This window comes from Pleurodeles waltl, chromosome 2_1 (genome assembly GCF_031143425.1).
Source record: "Pleurodeles waltl isolate 20211129_DDA chromosome 2_1, aPleWal1.hap1.20221129, whole genome shotgun sequence".
NCBI classification, from domain to species: Eukaryota; Metazoa; Chordata; class Amphibia; order Caudata; family Salamandridae; genus Pleurodeles; species Pleurodeles waltl.
The window spans coordinates 843806110-843830384 of NC_090438.1; positions in this window are offsets into that span (position 1 = coordinate 843806110).

Sequence of the window (24275 nt, forward strand, 5' to 3'; positions counted from 1 at the left end):
GGGAACCATCCCCAGCTGGGCCTCCGCCGTCTTCTTGCTCCAGCGGTGCAGGTCCTCCCATCTTTTACGGCAGTGGGTGCTCTGTCTGTGGTGGACCCCCAGGGTCCAGACGTCCTTGGTGGGCGCTGACTAAGAGGAATGGTATAGGAGGAAAGGTAAATTCTTTACCCGTCCGGACCGTCATACTCATTGGCCCCCATTCCCACCCTTGCCCTGACGCACATGCACTCACCGTCTGAACATGCAGGCCTCAGCCCCCTCCCCCCCCATGTATCTTCCATTCACACCACTCCAAACAGGCATTGCCCATGCAGCATGCTCACAATGTACTCTGGAGGACCGTACAGTTGTGTGTACTGCGGGAGGACCCCATTCACTAATTTCTCCAACTCCTCCAAAGTGAAGGCAGGGGCCCTTTCCCCAGACACATGAGCCATCATCGCTTCCAGACACAGGTCACAGCAGCACTAGCAGTGTAGGTCCTCTCCTGTTGAAGGTCGGGTATTAAGTGAGTGAATAGACAGAAAATGGCAATCACATCCGCGACGGTGCGTACCGTCACCGCCGGCGTACATCGTCATTGGCTCCTCGGACCCATAGGGTCCAATGTTAACCAATGCAGAATTGCGCCACGTTCTTCGACCGCCTACCGCGAAGGTGTAAAACGCCAGCGCAGTTCCCTCATATCCCCTTGTCATTTCAGGGGGCCACATGGCATTAATAATAACTGCCTCACACCAATGTAGGCCTTGAATACACACAGTTACAGGCACATTTCAGATTAATTAATGTGTGCAAATTACATTTTGTGATTCCTCAGTGTTGGCTGACTCTCTGCTCGCTGTTCTCCTCCATAGGGCACGTCTGCTGGGGCAGGTGATGAGATGGTGGCATACTCCGGTGTACAGACAGCTGGTGGACCTGTCGACAATAGGAGAGAGACACATCATAGTCACCTACAGACTTGATCGTGCAACAATCCAGGAACTGTGTGCCCAGTTGGAGCCAGACCTGATGTCAGCTATCCGCCATCCCACAGGGATACCCCCTCTAGTGCAGGTCTTGTCAGTACTCCATTTCCTGGCAAGTGGTTCCTTTCAAACAACAGTGCCCATTGCATGAGGGATGTCCCAGCCAGTGTTCTCTAACGTGTTGTCCAGAGTGTTGTCTGCCCTGCTGAAACACATGCGCAGCTACATCATGTTCCCTCAGGTGGAGGATTTGCCCAGAGTGAAAGGTGACTTCTATGCCCTGGGCCATATCCCCAACATCATTGGTGCCATTGTGGCATTGGTACCCCCACGCAAAAGTGAACAGGTGTACAGAAACCAGAAGAGCTACCATTCTATGAATGTGCAGATGGTGGGTTTGGCAGCCCAGTACATCTCCTATGTGCATGCCAAGTTTCCTGGCTCAGTGCATGACGCTTACATTTTGAGAAATAGCAGCATCCCTTATGTGATGGGGCAACTCCAGAGGCATCAGGTGTGGCTTATAGGTGAGGACAAGGACCCTATACTCTGTGAATAGGTGTCTGGGTATGGGGTTGTCCCTAAGGGTTAGTGTGTGTCTAACAGTTGTCCCTCGATATTTGCAGGTGACTCTGGTTACCCTAACCTGTCATGGCTACTGACCCCGGTGAGGAATCCCAGGACAAGGGCAGAGGAACACTACAATGAGGCACATAGGCGAACTAGGAGGGTGATTGAACGAACCTTCAGGCCCCTGAAGGCCAGATTCCGGTGCCTCCATATGACAGGTGGTTTTCTCTACTACTTACCAAAGAAGGTGTGCCAGATCATCGTGACCTGCTGTATGCTGCACAACCTGGCTTTGCGGCGGCAGGTGCCTTTTCTGCAGGAGGATGGGCCAGATGTTGGTCTTGTGGCAGCTGTGGAGCCTGTGGATAGTGAAGAAGAGGAGGCAGAAGAAGAGGATATCACCAACAGAAACAACATAATCATGCAATACTTCCAGTGAGACACAGGTAAGAAGATGTCACTGTCTTCCATATCTCATACTATTATTGGAGCTAGCAAAAGTCTGTCTTTTACACTCAGTCTATGGACCCTGACGTGTCACTTTGCCTTTCCAATTCACAGATGTGGGTCCCACTTTGTGCCCTCTGCTATATTTCCTCCAGGCCTACAGATGTGTTACATCGGTATGTGCACAAGTAAATTGACATTGCTATATTCCATGGTTATTGCAATTTCACGTTTGTGAAAGCACAGACTGACTCCAGATTGTTTTGTGATTGAAGTGTTTTTATTTCTGTGCAAATAAGTGGAGGGGGTTGTACAATGGGCAGGGGGGATGGTGGGGGAATGTCCATGGCAGAGTCCAGTCTATTTGTTTCACAGGTGCATTGTCCAAAGGAGCATAGGAAGTGGAGCACTGGCAGTTGGAGGATGGACAGGGTGACAAGGTGGGACAGAAGGGTGACATTCAGGGGGGTCTCATTTCCTGGCAGGGGTCTTGGCAAGGTTATGGGTCCTGTTCCTGGATCTCAGGGACCGTTTGCGGGGTGGTTCTCCATCTGCAGGGGGTGGGGTGCTGGTGTCATGTTCCTGTGGCGGTGCCTCCTGTCCACTAGCGCCGGCGGAGGTGGAGGGCTGTTCATCGTCCAGGCTAGTGTCAGGGGCCCCTTGTTGTGCCACAATGTCCCTCCTGGTGTTGACAAGGTCTTGCAGCACCCCTGCAATGGTGACCAGGGTGTTGTTAATGGACTTCAGGTCCTCCCTGATCCCCAGATAGTGTTCCTCCTGCAGCCGCCGGGTCTCCTGAAACTTGGCCAGTACCATTGCCATCGTCTCCTGGGAATGATGGTAAGCTCCCATGATGTTGGAGAGTGCCTTGTGGAGAGTGGTTTCCCTGCGTCTGTCCTCCCCCTGTTGCACAGTAGTCCTCCCAGCTCCCCTGTTATCCTGTGCCTCTGTCCCCTGAACCGTGTGCCCACTGCCACTGCCCCCAGGTCCCTGATTTTCTTGGGTTGGTGGGTTTGCCTGGGTTCCCTGTAGTGGTGGACACACTGCTGATTGATGTGTCCTGGGGACAGAGGGATGGGCCCGCTGGGTGGGTGCTGTGGTGGTGTTTCCTGAGGGGGAGGCTCTGTGGTGGCTTGTGCCAGTGTCAGGGGAACCAACTGTCCTGAGGTCCCTGATGGGCCGGGCTGGTCATCTTGATCCAGATGTGCAGAGCTGCTGTTATCACTGTGGGTCTCTTCTGTGGGGGGGACTGGATATACCTGGTACCTCCTGTCCAGTGATGTTGGGTAGGGGTCCTGCAGGGGTGTAAAGGCATGATTATTGCATCTGTGTGTGCCATTGTGTGCGATGAGTGAGTGACCCTGTACTCCAGTTCTTTCATTCTTGGCTTGGTACTTGTGTGATATTTGGTTTGGGGTCTGTGTGGGTATCTGTAGTGGACATGCTTTGGTGATGGGTGTCCATGCTTTGGTGTTGCATGCAGGGCTTGGTATTGGGATGGGTGGGTTGTGATAGTGGGGCATATGTGAGGTGTTGGAGTGATGGGGGTGAGGGTGAGGGTGGAAGTATGTGATGGCATGCAGGTAGGGTGGGGGGATAAGGTAGTAAAGAGTAGATCCTAGACAATGTGCAGGAGAACAGGCGGCTGCAGGAGGGACAGTATCAGGGGATCAGGGAGGACTTACAGGCCATCAACAACACCCTGATCTCCATAGCAGGGGTGCTGGCAGACATCGCCAACATTATGAGGGAGGCAGTGTCACACCAGAGGGCCTCTGCCACTAGCCAGTCATCTGTACAGCCTTCCATATCCGATGCCAATGGTGGCCACGAGGACCTGCAACAGTACCCACAGAACACCACAGAACACCAGCACCCCTTACCTGCAGAAGGTGAACCACCCCACAAAAGTTACCTGTGATCCAGAAAGAAGCCATAGACATGCCAAGAACCCTGCCAGGAAATGAGATTCTCCTGATAGTCCCCCGTGTGTCCCACTCAGTCACCCTGTCCACCTTGAACTGCCATTGCACCCCTTCCTATATCCCCTTGGAGAATGCATCTGTGCTACGAACAGACTGGAACAATACCCTGGACTTTCCTCCATCATCACCTCATCCCATTGCACTTTCCCCTCTATATATTAGTACTACAATAAACACCCTTTGATATAAATTGATTTTGACTATGTCATGTATTTCAAATGTGTATTGATTGAAACAGGTCCAACCATTACAAATGAACTGTACATAGAATGAGCATAGAATCAATGACCTTTAGCTGGCTGTTGTGATCACACCAGGGGTAACAGTAAGTAGGAATAGAAGTAGTAAATACCAGCATGGACAATTCACAGAATACAACCAAAGGCATTGAAATTTAAAGTTGCACTGTCTCACCTGTGTGCCATTGGAAGTACTAACAGATCACAGATGTTCTGTTATCCACATCCCCATTCTCTGCCTCCTCATCCTCACTGTCTACGGGGTCCACTGCTGCTACAGGGGCATCTCAAGTCTACTCCTCCTGCAGAAAAGGTACATGTCGTCTGAGGGCCAGGTTATTCAACATGCAGCATGCCACGACTATCTGGCAGACCTTCTTGGGTGAGTAGCACAGGGATCCACCTGTCAGATGGAGGCACCTGCCCTTCAGGAGGCCAAAGGTCCTTTCAATGATCCTTCTGGTTTGCCCATGTGCCTCATTATAACGTTCTTCTGCCCTTGTCCTGGCATTCCTCGCAGGTGCCAGCAGCCATGATAGGTTTTGGTACCCAGAGTCACCTGCAAGTATTGAGGGACAACATTTAGCCACACACTATCCTATATGACCAACACCACAGGCATACACCAACATATACTGGGTAGGAACCAGGGCTCACCTATTAGCCACACCCTGTGCCTTTGGGACATCACATTTGGGATGCTGCTATTTCTCAGGACAAAGGCACCATGCACAGTCCCACGATACTTAGCATTGACGTGGGCGATGTACTGGTCCACCAAGCACACCATCTGCACATTCATGGAGTGGAAACTCTTACGATTCCTGAACACCTGTTCATTCTGACGGGGGGGAAATGCAATATGTGTTCTGTCAATCACCCCAATTATACTGGGGATATGTCCCATTGCATAAAACCCGGCCTTCACAGTGGTCAAATCCTCAACCTAGGAGAATGCAATGTAGCTGCACATGTGTTTTATCAAGGCAGACAACACTCTTGTCAGCACTATCATGAAAATTGGCTGAGACATTCCTGCTGCCAGGCCCACTGTCACTTGGAAAGAACCAGTTGCCAGGAAATGGGGCACTGATAGCACTTGCACAAGAGGGTGTATCCCAGTGGGTTGACAGATAGCAGATATCAGGTTAGGCTTCAATTGGGCACACAGCTCTGTGATTGTGACCCTCTCCAGTCAATAGGTGAGGATAATGTGCCTGTCCTCCAGTGTAGCCAAGTCCACCAGGGGTCTGTACATGGGGGTGTGTCTCCATCTTCCATTCATCCGCAGCGGTAGGTATCTAAGGGACAAAAGAGTGAGGAGGCTGTCACAAATTGAATAATGGAGCCAAAACAGTAGTCCACAATCTGCAAACATGTTATGAGATAGTTTCATTTGTCAAGTATGTGCCTATTTATCCTATGATGCAACATTAATCCATAGGCCTGTCCCCCCCCCGAAATGGCGTCCGCATGTCCTGTGTGGAGGGACAGGTGGAAGTGAGGTAATGCCGCTGACATTGTGCACGGGGGCAGTAGGCTGTCGGGAACTGCCGTGCAACTCCTCATTGGTTATAATTGGGCCCTATGGGGTACAGTGGCCAATGGTGATTTACGCTGGCGGTAAGGTATGTACCCGTGGGACGTGACTGACATTTTCTATCATATTCCTCATTTGTTTCCTGACCTTCCATAGGAGAGGACCTCCACTGCATGTGCTGTTGTGACCTGTGTCTGGATCCTACCATGGCCCGTGTGACCAGGGAAAGGGCCCCAGCCTTCACTTCTGAGGAGTTGGAGAGACTGGTGAATGGGTCCAACCCCAGTACGGACTGCTGTATCGGCCTCCAGACCAACAGGTGAGTACACTGTGGACAAGATGCATGTGGCATGAATGCATGGGGTTGTGTGTGAAGGCTTCGTGTAAGGGGGGGTAGATGTCCTCTTGGCTGTGTACACATTGTGTGCTGGGCTATGTGTGTACCAATGGTGATGGACACGGGTATGGTGGGCAATTCGTGTTACTGACTGGACTGTTTGTCTAATGGTGTTCTCCTGTTTGTATTGCCTCTGCAGGTCAACGGCCATCAAAAGAAGGGTATATGGTGTGCCATCGCCAAGGAGGTGCGGACCCTGATGGTGTATGGCGGGCAGAGCACCCACTGTCAGAAACAGTGGGAGGACCTGAGACTCTGGGCGCAGACGACCGTGGAGGCCCTGCTGGGGATTGCCTCCCAACAAGGAAGGGGTGCCCATCGGACCTTGACCCCCTGATGGCCCGCATACTGGCGGTAGCCTATCCTGAGCTGGATGGGTGCTTGAGGGTATCACAGCAGCCACAAGGGAGTGAGTACAGTGGCCATTGAAGCTCACCGCTGGAGGGGTGGTATCCGGGTGGTGGTTGTGTGTCAGTCAGTGACCCTAGGTCAGGCCAGACATAGCAGCATAGGTCCTCTGGTGGCTAAGGGTCTGAAGGGAAAATGCTGCCTACCTAGCTTGTTCGCATCCACTACTGGTCAGGGCTGTGTGGGTCCCAGCAGTGCTGTAGTTGGTGGTGTGTGCTCCTCCTCATGCCTTGGTGGCTAGCAATATCACTAGTAGTGCAATGCATAGTACGAAGGCCTGTTTTCTCTATGTGAGGGTGCTGCGTACGCCAACGGTGGTGTTGGTGCAGTCATTGACCCAGTGTATCCTTTGTCTCTCCCCCCTTTCTTGTTTTGTCATCCTATCCTTATGTGCATTAGCATTATCTGGTGGAGGAGCATAGGCGCCAGCAACAGAGGGAGCTGTTCCTATTGCTATTCCTGGCTGATGAGATCTAAGTAGGGTGAAACTGCTCTTAGGTTGCCTGTGTCCCGGTTCAGTGAGGACTCAGCCTGGCAGCTTAGGCTGGATTGTTCCCATTGCAGCAGGGTTAAGACTGATCCCATAGGACCCTGGAGGCAGAGTCCACTGACGATGAGTGAACCAGTGGGATGGAGGGTGAGGGGAACACCACGGCGAAGATGTCTGGGGGGGATCAACACAGACTCAGATACCTCATCCGTTGGGAGCTCCCTGGTGGTGGTGGATACCTCTGTGACCACCCTAACCGTAGGTACAGCCACCAGCCACCAGCCCCGTCCCAGCACTGCCCTCCTAGCAGCCCCTCAGCGAGTTGCCCATGCCCACTCACCCACGAGGGTGGGCATTTCCTTTGCCCCAGGAACCTCAGGCCCTGCCTCAGTCAGCCCTGCTGCCCTGAGTGAGAAGGCTATTGACCTCCCGAGATCCATCTCAGTAGGGCAGTCAACCATTGTGAATACCATCCAGGGGCTATCAGCCCAGATGCTGCAATCTAATGCATTCCTGGAGGGTATTCACAGTGGATTGGCAGCCCAACAGAGATTGATCCAGGCTCTAGCCTCCTCTCTGATGGCAACCATTTTTCCTATTTCAACCATCCCCCTCCAACTCCCACTTCCTAGTCCCATTCTCCTCTCCCCCAACCCATCCCAAGCACATAGCCAGATGAGCATGCACACAAGAAAACACCCAAGATTGTCACAGGCAAACACAAGCACCACACTTCATCCCACAGGCACTCACACAAACACCATTCAGTTGCAGACACAACAACATACACTATTTCCACAGTCTCCCCCTCCTCCTCCTCCTCTTCCCACCCAGTTTCGTCCACACTCACACCTGCATGCACTACATCATCATCCACTACCAGCATCATTACCACACCAAACAGAACACACACCTCACTGGCAGACACCTCCACAACATCCATGTACACGCCCCCTGTGTCCTTGCCCACAGTGTCTGTCCCCCTCCTAAAGTACACAAACGCAAGCACTCAGACACCCAACTGCCATCCACCTCACAACAGTATACAACCCATGCACCTGCACCCAAATCCAGCAGAAAAACACCTCCAGCAACCACTCCCTCATCCTCCACTCCCATTGCTTCTCCCTCCTCCCACCCCACGTATGGCCAGGGTATCAAGGACCCAGCCAAACAGTCCAGGGGCCCAGTTTTTGCAGCACCTACTTGCGGTGGAAAGGATTCCAGGCCACAAATACTGAAGGGGAGGGAGCCTGCATCAGCCACCAAGAAGGGGAAGGAGCCTGCACCAGCCACAAAGAACGGGAAGGAGCCTGCAACAGCCACAAAGAAGGGGAAGGAGCCTGACCAACAGCTGTCACAGAGCCCCCAGTGCCAGCCATGGTTGTGCAGCCATCAGAGAGTGCAGGGGCTGAGCAGGAGCCTCCCCCAACCACCACCACAGTGCAGCCATCAGAGGGTGCAGGGGCTGAGCAGGAGCCTCCCACAACCACCACCACAGTGCAGCCATTACCACCGGCAGATGCCAAATAATCCAAACTCCATGGGCTGCTGTGCGGCTTGCCCCCTCCAGAACCAGTGGAGTAGTCACCCGCTCAAGACACTGTGGCCTTGCAATCCCTAGGACCAAGCACAGGGTATGTTGCCCCCTCCAGAACCAGTGGGGTATTCACCCACTCGAGAGACCGTGGCTTTGCACTCCCCAGGACCAAGCACAGGGCATGTTGCCCCCTCTAGAACCAGTGGTCATGTTTCCGCATAGGGCTGAGGTGACCGCCCGTCCCCCTGAGGTGCCTTCATATTTGCCAACTGATGCCCTTGCAGTGTTCTCTCTATATTGTTGCAGGAATCAAGTGGGGCCTTTGACTTTGCCCTGTGGCCATGTGGCCCCTGTGAAATATGGCCTGGGCACTGCCCCTTTTTTGTACATTTGTACATATCTGTTGCATTGCCACATCGACTTATTATTTTTGATGTTGATTTTATTACAATCACTTTAGTCAATTCCTGTTGTCCTTGCATTATTTTGCCAAACATCGTGGACAAATTGATTTTCTTGTGCATCTGCTTGGGTATATGTAGTGTGTGTGTGTGGGGAGTGTGTTGTGCGTGTGTGTAAGTCTCGTTTTCCTCCCCACTCCCTTGTGTGCTAGGAAGCTGAACTCACAGTCGTCGTCTTCGCCGGCTTTGGTGTTCGTGGTGGAGCATAACGTAGAAGATCATTGGGAAAACATGCAGTTCGGGTTCCATGGCGGCATGGTTCTTCCCTGTGTCTGCAATGGTGATTCCCTTGACTTCTGTGCTCTGTTTCTGCCAGGCTTTTGATGGCGTTGGTACCAACCGGAAAAGATGGTGTATTGAAGGGTCTTAATATGGTGGGTGGAACTTTTTCTTCTGCCTGGCTGTAGGCGGATACCGCTGTGGTGACTGTTGTTTCCGCCCTGGCGGTCAGTGTGGTACATTGGCTGTCTTTTGGAGATATCACCGCCATAGTCATAATTTGGTGTTAGTTACCGCCAGCTTGTTGGCGGTATTACTGCCACTTTATCACCCACCACCAGGGTCGTAATGAGGGCCAAAGTATCTTGTTTTTATACCGGGCTTTGGCTAACACAGAACAAGGAAAAAAGCAAAGACCACAAATTGGCATTAATTTATGGCATATTAGGTCAAATTGAAAACTATCTCGAAGATACACTTCAAAATTCTGAAGTATCACCAGTATTTACCTTATCTAACATCAAATCATTCGTAGTTCATCGTATGACAGAATTAGGTGTAGAAAATGCAGACAAATATGTACACAGCACGCGATTAAAAGAAAAGATTCTTGCGGTCATAGAACTTACAGCTGAACCAAAAGGTAGATATATTCTTCTAAAAGGCAAAAGCAATATAGGAGAAAATATATTCAGTATCTGTAAACAAAATACTCTTCAGGATGGTGTCTGCCTGGATAATGCAGCTGCTATTATTAAAAGAAATATTTCAACCTGAAGTAGATGGATTTAGTGGATAGTTTGAGCACAATTGGCAAGAAAAGTCAGTTGGCACTGCTATGCTAAATCTAATACGAATGATTATGGAAGGTTTTAACATTTCAAATGACAGCATATTAAATTATAAGAGGACTGCAGCTTTGTCAGTCTGACAGCTTGTTCAGTATCATACCTGTAAGTGTTAGAAGGCAAATCCTAAAGGAAACATCTGACACAAAAAAGATAATGACACTTCACTATCTCCATTATCTCATTATATAGGATTAATAATGCCTCTAAAACTTGAAAATGGTAATTAGTTGACAAACTGCACAAATTGGGCGTATGCATGTCACATGGGCGTGTTTGAGAAGTGTCAGCAGCAAAAAAGTACAACCAATATCAGCAGTTCTGCAATGACAGGGTTGTGTGTCCAACAGGCCTTCAACTCTCCACTTTCACTTGTGCTGCAATAGACAAAATTGATCACAATCCCTCGTCATCTTCATCCACTCAATCACTCCATGGAACAGCCATATCTCTGATACAGAGAAAATCAGTGCACAGATAAATTATCCTTTTAAAAATTGAAGAAAATGTGCAGACCAAGAAATGTACTTCATCACTACCAGAGTGGTATTTGCAGTTACCATGACAAAAAAAAAATATATATATATATCAATTCCTTCCAGCCTCATCCTATTCATAATGAATCTATGTCAGACAAATGGTTGCAGAAGATTCAAACTCTTGATCTCCATAATGTAACCAATATAAGCCACACCAGTTGGCCTGCTTCACATTACAACAGATGTGCTTCTGTCACAAAAAGCCATAGTGTATTGCTATATTTATTAAATGAGTCAATAAATTCTCCTTCTATGGTACACCACTGCTTTGACATACTAAAGCGTAGACTGGCCCCAAATAAATTCTAATCATATTCCTGTGGTGACATGTGATCAACCAGTCTGTGCATCAGCTAAACAATTCAGGTGGGTGCTTCCAGAATTGTGTGGGAAAGACAAACTGATAGTCATGATGGGAGCATCAAACATTGAAATGTCATTCCTTGCACTTTTAGGAGATTGGCTTGATGGTAGTGGCTGGGCCAGTATTTTAGTTGAAGCCAATATTATCAGTGAGGGTAAAGTTTGACAATGTTTAAAAGGGTCTCATGTAAAACGATTCCGCTACATACACAAAGTTAGTGTTGCATCACTGTATATACTTTTGAAGAAGGCTTATGATGTATCTACTAATGACCAAGGTGGTCATTACAACATTGGCGGTATAAGGCGCTTACCGCCGTGCAGAAGACCGCCATCACACTGCCGCGGAATTCCGCCACAGCTATTATGGCACACATCACGGAATCGGCTGAAATTCAGACACCCACACAATACCGCCACACCAAAGGTCAGCGATAAACATGCGGAAACAAATCCTCCACCTCCACGCCAACAGAAACACGCCCATGCCATTACGACCCACGAATCCACGCGGTGGTCTTTCAACCGCGGTATTCCATTGGCGGTATACACCGCTGTGCTCAAAATACACACACTTCTACAAAACACCGCCACATTGGACAATTACAAATACACACACCTGATACACATACAAACACCACTCCCACACACCCAACACAATATAAAACACACACCCACATCACACACAAACCCCTATGACCAGAATTTCTGAGAGAAGGCCAGAGAGAGACAGCACAGAATAGAGAACCCCATCACACAGAGGCACACTACACCATCACGCACACAACACCCACGCACAAAACACCACATACCACTACACTCAATACACTCATCAACACATACACCACCCAACACCTCACACACACCACCCCATGTCACGCCAAAGACATCCCCGCTTCTCTGAGGAGGAGCTCAGGGTCATGGTGGAGGAAATCAACCGGGTAGAGCCACAGCTATTTGGCTCACAGGTACAGCACACATCCATAACCAGGAAGATGTAGTTATGGCAAAGAATAGTCGACAGGGTCAACGCTGTGGAACAGCACCCAAGAAATAGGGAGGACATCAGGAAGAGGTGGAACGACCTACGGGGGAAGGTGCGTTTCACGGTATCCAGGCACCACATCGCGGTACAGCGGACTGGCGGCGGACCCCCACAACTAACAACATGGGAGGAGCAAGTCTTGTCCATCTTGCATCCTGAGGGCCTCGCAGGAGTCGTTGGAGGAACGGACACTGGTAAGTCAAATCTTAACTATCATATCCCCCACCCTACCTGCATGCCATCACACACCCACACCCTCACACCCTCCCCTATCACCCCAAATCCTCACTAATCTACCCATGACACCAACCACCCATCCCAACCCCAAGACCTGCATGACATAACTAAGCATGAATACCCATCACTAAAGCATGCCCACTGCACAGACCCACAACACCCCCCAACCATCAGCACACAAGCCCCCACACAGGAATGCCTGCACTGGTGTACACGCACACCCAACCATTGCACACCATGAAACACACACATGCAATAATCATACCCCCGCAGGAACCCGAAGGAACGTCACCACACCAGAGGGTCCAGACAACACCACTCCAACACCAACCTTCCACCCTCTGGGAACACCAGCACAGCACCCACCCAGCGGGCCCAAACCTCCCTACCCAGGACAGGTCAATCAGCGGTGTGTCCACTACTACAGGGCACCCAGGCTAACCCAACACCCCAATAACAACAGGGACCTGAGGGCAGTGGTAGTGGGCACACGGTCCAGGGGACGGAGGCACAGGAACACAGGGAAACTGGGAGGGCTGCTGTGCGACAGAGGGAGAACAGGCCAAGGGAACCTACTCTCCACGAGGCCCTATCCTCCATCATGGGAGCATACCACCACTCCCAGGAGACGATGGCAACGGTACTGGGCAAGTTGCAGGAGACCCTGCGTCTGCAGGAGGAGCAGTATTTGGGGTTCAGGGAGGAGCTCAGGACCATCGGCTCCGCCCTGGGCACCATTGTAGGGGTGCTGACGGACATTCAAAAGACCTTGAGGGACACCGTGGCACTCCAGGGGGCCCCTGACACTAGCCAGGACGATGAAATGCCCACCACCTCCGCCGGCGCTAGTGGATAGGACGCCCTGCCACAGGACCAACACACCAGCACCCCACCCCCTGCAGACAGACAACCACCACGAAAGCGGTCCCTGAGATCCAGGAACAGGACAGAGCAAGATGGCAAGACCCCCGCCAGGAAATAAGACCACCCTGATTGTCCCCCCACTGTACCACTTTGTTACCCTGTCCAAATCGGAACTGCCCCAGCTCCACTTCCAATGGCCAGATGTGCAATGTACCTGTGAGACTAATAGACTAGACTCTGCCATGGGCCTTCTTCCACCACAACCCATCCCCATTTCACAACCCCCCTTCATTTTTATCCACTTAAATAAACACCCTTGAAACACTAATAAAACTTGAGTCATTCAATGATTTTGAACTTTGTATTGTCAATTACAGTGTCAAAAATGGTTACCCATTGGAAGGGCAACATACCAATGTCACACATCACAAGCCTTTCAACGGTGCAAGCTGTTGACACGTAGGTTACCACATTAGTGAAACTGAAATGGAAGGGGACAACTCAGTTAACAAATAGTGAGTGAAATGTAGGTACAGGATAGAGGTAGACGTGTGAAAGTTAATATTATTTTAAAGCTGAAAATGTACTCACCTGTGTCTCACAGAAAAAAATGCTGTATGACTGACTCCCTGTTGTCGTTTTCTTCTTCATCAGCTTCATCCTCATCACTGTGCACAGGCTCCACAGGCTCCACCGCTGCTACAACACCGTCATCTGGATCAACCTCCTGCAGAAAAGGCACCTGGCGTCGCAATGCCAAATTATGGAGCATGGAGCAGGCGATGATGTTGTCGCACACCTTCTTCGGTGAGTAGAATAGGGACCTACCTGTCATATGGAGGCACCTGAACCTGGCCTTCAGGAGGCCGAAGGTGCGTTCGATCACCCTCCTAGTCCGCCCATGGGCCTCATTGTACCGTTCCTCTGCCCTGGTCCTGGGATTCCTCACTGGGGTCAATAGCCAGGACAGGTTGGGGTAACCAGAGTCCCCCAATAGCCATACACACTGCCTCTGGAGTTGAGCCATCATATCAGGGATGCTGCTATTCCGCAGGATGTAGGCGTCATGCACTGAGCCAGGGAACATAGCATTTACCTGCGAGATGTACTGGTCTGCCAAACAGACCATCTGGACGTTCATAGAATGATAACTCTTCCTGTTCCTGTACACCTGTTCACTCCTGCGGGGGGACCAGAGCTACATGGGTCCCATCAATGGCACCTATGACGTTGGGGATATGTCCAAGGGCATAGAAGTCACCTTTCACTGTAGGCAAATCCTCCACCTGAGGGAAAATGATGTATCTCCTTACGTGTTTCAGCAGGGCAGACAACACTCTGGACAACACGTTGGAAAACATAGGCTGGGACATCCCTGATGCCATGGCCACTGTTGTCTGAAAAGAGCCACTTGCAAGGAAATGGAGCACTGACAGCACCTGCACGTCAGGGGGGATTCCAGTCGGATGGCGGATTGGTAACATCAGGTCTGGCTCCAACTGGGTACATAGTTCCTGGATTGTGGCACGGTCGAACCGGTAGGTCACGATCAAATGTCTCTCTTCCATTGTCAACAGGTCCACCAGCTGTCGGTACACCGGCGGATTCCGCCATCTTCCAATATGTCCCAACTGACGGGGCCTAAGAAGGACAACAGCGAAGAAACTGTCACCATTCCTCCAGGTATGTACCCACAGTCACACACAAGACTACAACAGACAATTAACCCACCCGGGAAATGTTTTGAGTGTAGGCCTCGGTATGTGTGACGCAGTAGTAAATGAAGCCATGTGGGCCCCTGAAATGGCGGCTGCTGACCTTTAAACTGGGACAATGGAATTGTGGGGTAACTGCGCTGGCGTTGGACACCGTCGCGGTAGGCGATCGTGGAGCGCGGCGCAATGCTGCATTAGTTAACATTGGACCCTATGGGTCCCAAGAGCCAATGAACAGGTGCGCTGGCGGTGATGATGCGCCCCGCCGCAGACGTCACCACCATTTTCTATCTGTTAAATCACTAGATACCTGACCTTCGACAGGAGAGGACCTACACTGCCAGTGCTGCTGTGACCTTGGTCTGGAAGCGACGATGGCTGCTGCGTCTGGGGAAAGGGCCCCTGCCTTCACTGCACAGGAGTTGGAGAAACTTGTGGATGGGGTCCTCCCCCAGTACACGCTACTCTACGGTCCTCCAGACCAACAGGTTGGTACACAGGGAGCACGTTGTTTGGGCTATGCCTGTGTGGAGAGGGCTGGGTGGAAGAGGGAAGGGGGCAGAGTACATAGAACAGTTATGCATGGGGATGAATGGGCCACATGGACAGAGTTGGGAGGGGGCCACTCACATTGATGGTGCAGTAGGTAATGACTGTTCCTCTTTCCTTGTGCATGTCATGTAGGTCAACGCCCACCAGAAGAGGGACATTTGGCGTGCCATCGCCAAGGAGGTCCGGACTCTGGGGGCCCACCAGAGACGGGGCACCCACTGCCATAAGGGAGGACATTCGCCGCTGCAGCAAGAAGACAGCGGAGGCTCAGCTGGGGATGACCTCCCAACGTGGGATGTTCCGGATCCTGACAGTGGCCTACCCGGAGTTGGATGGGCGCATAAGGACATCACAGCAGACACAAGGGGGTGAGTACAACTTCATTCTGGGGACTTTGCGTGCAGTGGAGGTGTCTGGGTGGGGGAGGTGGGCTGTGGGTGTCCCTAGGCCAGGGCGAGTTAGGTAGGCAAGGCCCCTCCGTAATGTAGGCCATGTGGCACTCTACTCCACCTCAGAACAGAGGCAAGTTGATGTATAGGTGCCCCTTTGCCATCCATGTGCGCAGATTTCTACCATTGCCATGTAGGACATATCCCAGAAATTGCATGTGCAGAGGGCAGGAGCACGGCGTTATGCATGGGGCTGCTGCGTCTGTCTTGTCCGCCAACGGTAGCGGTATGCCATGCACTAAAACTCTCTTTCTTCTGTCTCCCACCCTTTTCCTGCTCTCCCTGTCCTTTTGTACATCAGCATCATCAGGCGGAGGTACAGTGGCACCGGAGCACGAGGGAGCTGCATCCCACATGGCCATGGAGTGCCACACCACAGACTCAGAATACACCAGTGGGACGGAGGGCGAGGGGAGCTTCACGTCGACCACAGGATCACCAACCAGCGACACGGACTCGTCCGCCGATGTGAGCTCCCCTGTGGTGGCGGCAACATCTGTGCGCCCCACTTCTACAGGTACAGCCACCACCTCCCCTACCAGCACCGCCCACCCAGCAGCCCCTCAGTGTGTGTCCCGTGCCCGCTCACCCAGGAGGGTGGGCATCACCTTAGCCCCAGGCACCTCAGGCCCTGCCCCAGTCACCCCTGCTGCCCTCAGTGAGGAGGCCATTGACCTCCTCAGGTCACTCACTGTTGGGCAGTCTACCATTGTGAATGCCATCCAGGGTGTAGAACAAGAGTTGAAACACGGTAATGCATTTCTGGAAGGCATTCATTCTGGTCAGGCTGTCCTTCAGCGAACCCTGCAATCTCTGGCCTCAGCACTGATGGCAGCCATTGTCCCTGTGTCCAGCCTCCCCCCTCCAACCTCCTCCACCCAGACCCAATCCCCTGTACCCCAGCCCATCCCAAGCACACCTACAGACCAGCAGGCACACAAGTCAACACCCAAAAGTAGCTCAAGCAAACATAGGCACCACACACACCACAGGCACTCACACATGCATCACACCCATACAGACACAGCAACATCCACTGTCTCCACTGTGTCCCCCTCCTCCTCTTCTCCCTCCTCCCTCCCAGTGTCGTCTACACACACACCTGCATGCACCACATCTACAGACACTAGGACTCGCACCAGGACACCCCGCACCACAAGCCGCTCACCTGCACTCACCACCTCCACTGCCATTTACACGTCCCCTGTGTCCTCTCCCAGTGTGTCTGTGACGCCCCCTCCCAAAGTACCCAAACGCCGGCAATCACTCACCCAACATCCATCCACCTCACGACAGCCTCCAGTACTTGCACCTGCACCTGCACCCAAAACAGCTAAAGTGACACCTCCTACAACCACCTCCTCTACCTCCACTCCCAGACGCCCCTCCAGCTACCCATCCCAGTGTCCGTCAGAAACTGTCCCTCTGTCAAATTGACCTGTTTGCCCCCACCCCACCCTCCAGTTCATCAGTCCCGTCGTAGCGCCTCAGCCAAAAAGCCTCCAGTGCCAGTGGTGCGTGTTCCAGGTTTTTGGAGTGCACCGTCCACCAGGGCAGGCAGTAGGACCCGGAGCCAAGGCACTGGCAGACCACCCCCTGTAAAGGACAACCGTCGTTACTGGTCAGGAGACCACCGCCGGAGTCAGTGCCCAGGAGGGCCCAAGTATCGTTACTGGTCAGGAGACAAACGCCAGAGTCAGTGCCCAGGAGTGCCCAAGTATCGTTACTGGTCAGGAGACCACCGCCAGAGTCAGTGCCCAGGAGGGCCCAAGTATTGTTACTGGTCAGGAGACCACCGCCGGAGTCAGTGCCCAGGAGGGACCAGGATCCCACAGCCCCGCTGGGCGATGATGGAACGTCAAGCCACACACCAATGTCCAGTGTGGAGTTCGTCATGCCACACACCAATGTCCAGTGTGGAGTTCGTCATGCCACACACCAGTGTCCAGTGTTGAGTTCGTCATGCCACACACCAATGTCCAGTGTGGAGTTCGTCATGCCACAAACCAATGTCCAGTGTGGAGTTCGTCATGCCACACACCAATGTCCAGTGTGGAGTTCGTCATGCCACACACCAATGTCAGTATCCGAACCGCCATGTCAAAGCACCGCTGAACAGTCAATAGACTGCCATGGCAAAGCACCGCTGAACAGGGCAAAGACCGCCATGGTGAAGACCGCTGAACAGTCCATAGACCGCCATGTCAGAGCACAGCTGAACAGGGCAAAGACTGCCATGTCAAAGCACCGCTGAACAGGGCAAAGACCGCCATGGCAAAGCACCACTGAACAAGGCCAAGACTGCCATGTCAGAGCACCGCTGAACAGGGCAAAGACCGCCACGATGAAGAACGCTGAACAGTCCATAGACCGCCATGGCAAAGCACCGCTGAACAGGGCAAAGACTGCCATGTCAGAGCACCGCTGAACAGGGCAAAGACTGCCATGTCAAAGCACCGCTGAACAGGGCAAATACTGTGTGGGTATGAATAGGCCGCCACATCAGGCATCCTTATCCCATGTGCAGCTGGGACAGTGACAGGACAGGAACTTTCACGGGGAGACTCATCCAGTCTGGGCACCAGTACCACCCAGTACCAGTTGAGAACTGCATCTACTTGCGATAATGTGGCTTTGCACTCCCCAGGATGGTACAGTGGGCAAACCACCCACTGTAAAGACTTGTGAGACTGTGGCTTTGCACTCCCCAGGATGGTACAGTGGGCAAACCACCCACTGTAAAGACTTGTCAGACTGTGGCTTTGCACTCCCCAGGAAACATCAATGGGCATGGAGCCCCGTCGTGGATCTGGCTTTGCATTCATCCGGTTGAGGTGCCCCCCCTTCCCTCCCCCCTGAGGTGCCTGTAGTGTTTCTATCTGATGCCCCGGCAGTGTTCTCTCGGATTTTGGTCAGGTATCTATTGTGGGCCTCGCCCATGCATTTTTGGACTGTTGGTGCACGGACATTGTTGTGTACATATCTGCACTACTTCTTGTATTGTATATATAATTATGACAGATTTCGAGATGAATTCAGTATATTTTTATATGACATGTATATTGGCACATTACAATGTTTGCCCGCATTTCGCTTTGTCTTTGCATTCTTCCGGGGGAATTGTGGGTTGTTCATGTGATATTTTTGACTGCATTGGTGTGTATGTTGTGATATGCGATGGTGGGGGTGGGGGTGTTTAGTGGGTGTCCCCCTCATTTTTGCCTCCCCCCTCCCTGTGTCGTAGATGCAGTACTCACCGGTATGTTCTGCGCCTACGTCGCTGTTGTTCTTAGAGGAGCAGAAAGACAAGGGCAGGTAGGATTTGGAGTTCCGGCTCCATGGAGTCGTTGTTCCTCGTGGAGTGTGTTTAGGTGAGCGTTTTCCCATAGCAAAAGCTGTTTCCGCCGTGTTTTTATCCACGGAGAATCCGCCCCGGGAAAAGGTGGCGGATAGGCTTGTTGTGATCGGGTGGGCGGTACATTGTCTCCCGCCTGTCTGTTGGCAGTGACCGCCACGCTGTTTGTCTGTACCGCCGTGGCGGGCTGTGTGTTAAAGTGGCTGTCTTTGTTGGCGGTTACCGCCAGGGTCATAATTCCCGTTTTTTGTCCGCCGGCCTGTTTGCGGTCTTACCGCAGCTTTAACACCGTCCGCCAGGGTTGTAATGACCACCCAAATATCCTCGAAAGAATGGATTACACGAAGAGTTGCAGAGTCTGTTCATTTCAAATATTGCTATGTTACACAGTGAAAATGCAAATAACTGTTCACCATAAAGGCTTGCAGCACTCAGTTTGTAAGTGATGTATAGGAACTTGCACTAGTGTTTTCGCATGATTATAGTAATCCATATGCCTGTGGTATTGGCAAAAAACTTATAAATACAGCATCCAACTTAATCATAAGTGGTAATGCAAATAAATATGTGTGCATTGCTGATGGCGTGGGGAGAAACTCAATATGGAACGTTTGTTCAAGAACTCCTGGTACGCTGCTAAAAATTTATTTTTGAACCTATTCCTAGAAACAAGCTATGCTTATTTTATAAGGTAGTCCCCAGATCAGTGAACCACAAAGTGTCCATCTTAAATAGCGACTGCTCACTTTTCACTAGACTGTATATTGATTGCCAAGATAGAGAAGGAGATTTAAAGGAATGCTTTTAACATGAGAATCTTGATTATCCCCCATCATTTTATGAGGGAGGAATGCTCAGCAAAGGGACAAAGTCAGACATCATCTCTTGTTTTGAAAAGCTTAAAGGTGCTGTAGATAACATGAATAACATTCCAGACTCTGCAAGTTGTGTAATTATGGATGGATCAGCAATACTTAATTTCTTAAAACCAGACAATGAATGCAATTTTCAAGACTGTAGCACCTGTATATTCCAGCCGTATGTAATGAACATACTTAAAAAATCAAAATGAGCAGACAGAGGGCCAGATTTACAAACAAAGTGGTGCATCAGCTCGAATGCGCCACTTTTTTTGAGCCCCCGATGGCATCATGTATGCACTGTATTTACAATATGGCAAACCATGGCACAGGTTAGGACACTAGAGTCATAATTTATGATGCGATTGTGGTACTTTGCTGGATTAGCACGATAAATTGAGGCGCTAATCCTGCAAAGTTAAGGGAGGCCCATTGATAGTAATGGGCACATCATTGAGCAGGCATTAAAAAAGAACACTAAAAATGGCGCAGTGAAATGTTGTAAATTTCACTGCGCCATTTTTACGGGCCTCCATGCGGGGGAATGCCCCCCTTGCATACATTATAACTGGCACAGACATAATGTGGCACAAAGGGTTACACGGGGTAAATATGGCAAAGGAGAAATTCCTCCTTAGTGCCACATTAGTTTAAAAAAAATAATGCTAGTGTGGTGCTAATTGGGGCTAGGGCCTTGTAAGTCTGGCCCATAGTATTTGACCGTTACATAGAGGTCTATGAAAAAGGAGGAAAGAAATAGGTGAGGTTTTGGTCCATGCTATTGGGTAAAAGGTTCAACAAAGATACCAAAACACTGAGTGACTTTTCTACAAAATGAAGGTAACAAAAATGATCTGTTCTAATTGTTGGCTTCTGACTTGTTGATTCTTGAGATACCAGAGGGTAAAATTGTAGTACTGACAAAAGGTGATACTGTGTTGAATATTCCCGAAAATCTGAATGTATCTGAAGTCAGACCATGATATCATGAAGAAGCTGATATCAGAATACTATTGCATACAAAACATGCTAGTGAAAGTGGCCAGAAGTCTATAACTATACGTACTGTTGATTCTGATGTAGCAGTTATTGCTCTTTATGCATTTAGCAGCTTCAATCTTTCAAATTTGTGGATTGATTTTGGTATTGGGAATCATTAAAGGCTACTGCCTATCCATGAGTATGCTAATAAACTTGCCAAAATGGCTTGTGATGATATTGTATTTTTTCATGCATTTACAGGTTGTGACACTGGATCCGCATTTGCAGGTTTTTGCAAGACAACAGGCTGGGAAACGTGGCAACATTTTCAGGCTGTCATGGAAGCATTTATTGAGCTCTTTCATTTCCCACCAGATCAAATAGCAGTTTTAGTCAGCTTCAGCTATTTGTAATTAGATTATACAATAAGAACATTAAAACAGATTCTGTTACCGAGTGTCGAAGAAGGATGGTGATCAAACATAATTGCTCTCTAGAAAATGTGCCACCAAGTGAGGCTGCTCTTTTATAGCACAACAAGAGAGCTATTTTCCAGGTGGGTTATGTGTGGCCTCAGTGGTGAAATGTTTATCCTGATATACCTGATCCAGCTCAGTGGGGATGGCAGAGGGTAGGTTCTGGATATGAAACACTGTGGTCCCTTTTGCCTAATGCTTCAAAATACTGCAAGGAACTTATTAAGTGTGGATGTAAAACATTGTGCATCCATGCTTGTAAATATAAACAATAGTCTCTTCCATGTACTAGTCTTTGTGATTGTGATGGACAATGCAATCAGGAGGACATGTTTTAGATGTCTAACCAAAGTGTCTCCTATAAAAAACAGTTCACTAAATAACAGTAATAAAAATATAATTGTATTCTTTTCCAATAAAAAGTGTTTTCATGTTTAAATGTTACAAAATCTATTTTTCTATTTTAACAGAAAATGTAGCAAAAATATGCAGGGTGCCATTTAAAAATTTGCAATAGACTTTTGATATATCCTGTAAATGATGCCCAAGAGCCCCTGAAAGAGTAACAAAATAAACTAGACATTTGTTGATGAACCATATTTTTTTTTTAAATTTCTATCTTTAGCCATTCAAAAGTTAAGGGGGGTGAGCAAGTTCTGTGGAACACCCTGAATTTCTACCATATCTCTACATACTTATCATAGCGTACTTTTTAGTCAATTAAATTGCAACATTTTTTAAATCCTTTGGCGAAAAAAACATTACAATCATGTGCTGAAAGACTAATATTACATTTATGATAATTTACTGGCCCTTGCATTGGCAATTTTGAATTACAACCTCATACCCCTAAAATAGAGGTCAGATTTTTGGGGTCTATATAAAAAATCAATGTTTATATGACTACCTAACACTGTGCCAAGTGCCATATTAGAATCACAGTTTGCATGATTCTGGTGTTTTTTTACTGTAAGCTAACTCACAACTGTGTGGCCTTACTCTGCATCGAAGAGGCGTTCCACGGGCATTGCCGAAGGAGTTCCCAGGCAACACCCATAGATTTTGTTGCGTTCCCAGATTTACATGGATTTGTAAACCTGGGAATGCAGCAAAAGCCTACGAATCCCCCAGGGGAGGCATAATGAGGAAAAATAACTTTATTTTTCTTTGTATTTTCCTCTTCCCATGTGCGCTGCATTTTGCAGCACACATAGAAGAAGGAAAATACCTCCAGTGATTGCTTTTGTGCAGGAAGGTGTTCCTTCCTTCACAAAAACAATCATTCCTACAACACAGACACTCATGCACCATGGTGCAAGGGTGCCTGTGTTGACGTAAGACAGCCAATTGTTGACCAGCTCAGTGGAAGAGGACAGGAATGCGCCGTAGTTCTTTAATATTTAATTAATACAGCACATTCTTGCCCTTTTCTTTTGATGCATGGCAGTGCAGCAAAGTGACCTGCTGCACTGCCCTGTGTAAAAAAATAGTAAATAGGCCCCTCAGTGTCTGTCCCCACAAATAAGTGCTGATGCACTGCTCCAGCAATCACCTGCTCAAATTAAGTGCTGCTGTATGCTCTACAAAGTCCAAAGTATACTTCTTAAAATCCAACAATTATGTCACAAGTGCATAAGGTTGCAATATACCAATTTGTTTGAACTATTGGAGCAAATTGTGTTTTAGAAGCACAGAAACAGACTGCCACTTACTCTGCAGCTGCTCAATATGGGCTGCTTCATGAAGGAATGCATGGGTGAAAAGCAGTGATTGCCCCTAGCTGCTTCCCAACAATACCGTCTCCAGCACATGCACAAAGTTGAATACATTCTATGCACTTAGCCAGTGTAATGTCTTCAAAGCACATACACAGCTAGTCTCCATGCCACAGTAAATGTTCATGGAACAGCCCCTACTGATGCTGTGGGCACTAAAAGGCAAAAGAAGCAAATTTGGAGCATTACTCTCATAAAAGCATTTAAGTAAACAAACATACCGTATTCAAATAACTTAAAAGGGAGGTCAAATGTGTTGGACTAGGCAGCACCCTCTCCTGATAATGTGCTGTGCTGTGCAGAGTTACACCACAGGCCCCCGAACCTCCTGCCCTTCAATATTTCTTCTTTCATGTATCATGTTTTTTTCAATGATGATGTGCTGTTAGCCTTTTGATCTCTCTGCACAGCATGTCAAGAGTGTGTCTTTGACTGTCTGAAAACTTCTAAAATTTGTGTGCCCCTTTTGGGACTTGTTCCAGACTTTCTTACTTTCTAAACAGTGCAGACTCCGCATTAGTCCGTCTATTGATTTTGTATTGAGAATTTTTGGCTCTAAGTCAAACTGGTGTTAGACTCTATACTTGGACCTTTTCTTTGCCTTAGAATTTAATTAATTGTTCAGATGATTGGAGGTAGAACATATGTTGATCCTCTCAGAATTGCATTATTGATTGATTGATTATAAATCTAACTATATTGCTTCATCCAATGATTCTTACTTTGTTTTTAACAAACCTTCATGGTATTAACTTTGAACCTTATCCATCAAAGGTTTCTAGTTATCATTCTGAGGACTACAGTCCTCCAGGACTCACAGGTCTCTAATCCTGTTCATCAACTATTTAAAGGTTTTGGTTTAACTGGGCTTTCCTATCTGTTGATACATTTTGCAATATGTATACAGTTCTTTTACAGCTATTTAAATGGTATTGTGTGTTAGAAAATA